The sequence below is a fragment of the Balearica regulorum genome, chromosome 12 (assembly GCF_011004875.1).
Source record: "Balearica regulorum gibbericeps isolate bBalReg1 chromosome 12, bBalReg1.pri, whole genome shotgun sequence".
Lineage (NCBI taxonomy): Eukaryota > Metazoa > Chordata > Aves > Gruiformes > Gruidae > Balearica > Balearica regulorum.
The window spans coordinates 10,537,126-10,539,068 of record NC_046195.1 but is presented as its reverse complement, the minus strand read 5'-3'; positions in this window follow the sequence as shown (position 1 = coordinate 10,539,068).

The following is a 1,943-nucleotide window of genomic DNA, read 5'->3' as shown; positions in this document are numbered from 1 at the left end:
TTTTAAACTCATACTTCTGAGATTGATACGGTCAAAAAATGTTAGCTGATGCAGAGGTCGGTATTGCCTGCCAGTGAAGGGAGATGCTGACTTACAGCACTGCCTGCACAGCACAAAGTTCTGTAAATGTTAAATGGGCAGATCGTTTCCTTCCTTATTTTCTCAGCACAGTTGGAGACTGAGGAGGAGATTTGAGCCATGTTTCTTAGCCAGCTGAAGTAAACTTTGGAATCCCTGCAAAACATAAATTATCATCTGAACATTATCAACAGAACATTATTGGTAACAAATATTAAATTAATGTGATAGCAATGAGGTGTAACAGCGTGTCCATTCGAAAATTGATGATACATAAGCCAACACAAAAAGTACGTCACTGCCTGCTCATACACATCCTGATACGGATCATTGACTTGCAGTACCAGTCACTAATGGGAGGTATTTATTTTAAGATAAAAACTGTATCAAGAAATGTAGTCAATGTAACCTTCCTGTTGGAAAAATAGTCCCTTAGAAACATCGGAGAAAATAATCAGGAAAAAAGAAGGCCTGTTATTTTGAATCAGTGTACTTTTTTCTCATCTAAAAGACCCTAATCTCTATTATTATTATTATTATGTAATGTTCCCAAAGAATAGAATTTCTTCTTGTTTTTATAGATCTCAGTTGTTTTCTGCAACAGCTTGTGACTTACTTTCTTATGTGACTATCGCAATGGAAAAATAGACTTTTGGATTTATGAAAGACATTGGGAGAATGATAACTAAGCATAGCCCTTTACAGCTGGGGAAGTAGTAGGGATCTAGGATCTGCACTTAAAAAACAAAAAGAACAAACTTTCCTTCCCCAATGGCTACTTTAAAAAAAAAAAAAAAGCAAACTTTCTTTTGTCAATATAATGAGTAGTATAATAGTATTTTTAATTTTCTTTGGAAGTCAGGTTCTCACTTTGGCCTCTCCGTTAGTACCAGACTATGCAGGAGACTGGTACTAACGGAAAGATGTCATCAACTAGCAACCTGTGATGATGAACAGTTTGTGCCCGCAAAAAGGCTAGTACAGTATTTTTTAACCTCTCAGCTTTGCAAGTTTTATCATTTCAACAAAGCATAGATGACATCATTTAGGGGAAAAAAAAAAAAAGTCCAAACAATGGGTATGACCTGATTCTAGTTCAGAGTATGCATGTTCTTGGGCCTGTTGTGTGCTTACCCTGCTGCTGCTGTGCACCGGCTGCGGTACATACGCAGACCAATTAGACCGACCTGATGACTAGCTGAGAACAGAGCAAGCCCTCTGATGGATAGATGAGCAATCTCAGCTACGTCCTGCAAACTAGATTCACCTCCCATCCTGCCCAAGCCCATTAAATTTGTTATTTGAATGCTTCAAATACTGGTTTCATTGCTGGTGCATCAAATGAACAGCTATTGGTACATCACACCTTTCAGAAGGAGACAGTAAAAACACAGCCAGCCTGATGAATCACCCTGCATTTCTAAAAGGCTATGACTTAGGCTAAATAAAATCAAATCGAGTGATGCGAGTTTCAACCTGCGCCATGGATCAGTCTGTATTTTGAAGGGAACACTTGGAGCACATTAGCACTGGAGATCTGCTGCTGGTGTGGTTAGTACGTAATTAGTGAATCACACTCTGTCAGTGCTTTCCTTTTTCCTGGTCAGAAAGGTATTTTCAAACACCTGCACATCTCTGGTTCTAAAGTGACAAAAATCAGCTTCTATGTTGTTTGTATCTCTGCTGGATCCTTCAGAAATCTTTCACTCCCTAAATTATCACTGAAAATGTAACAAGTACTACATATATATATATATATATGGTATTCACCTTTTGAGCTTTTCTATTAGACTATTGTTTCTGATACTGTACTTTATTAAACACTTTACTACAAGCTACAGTAGTACAAGGCTGCTTTTGTGTCT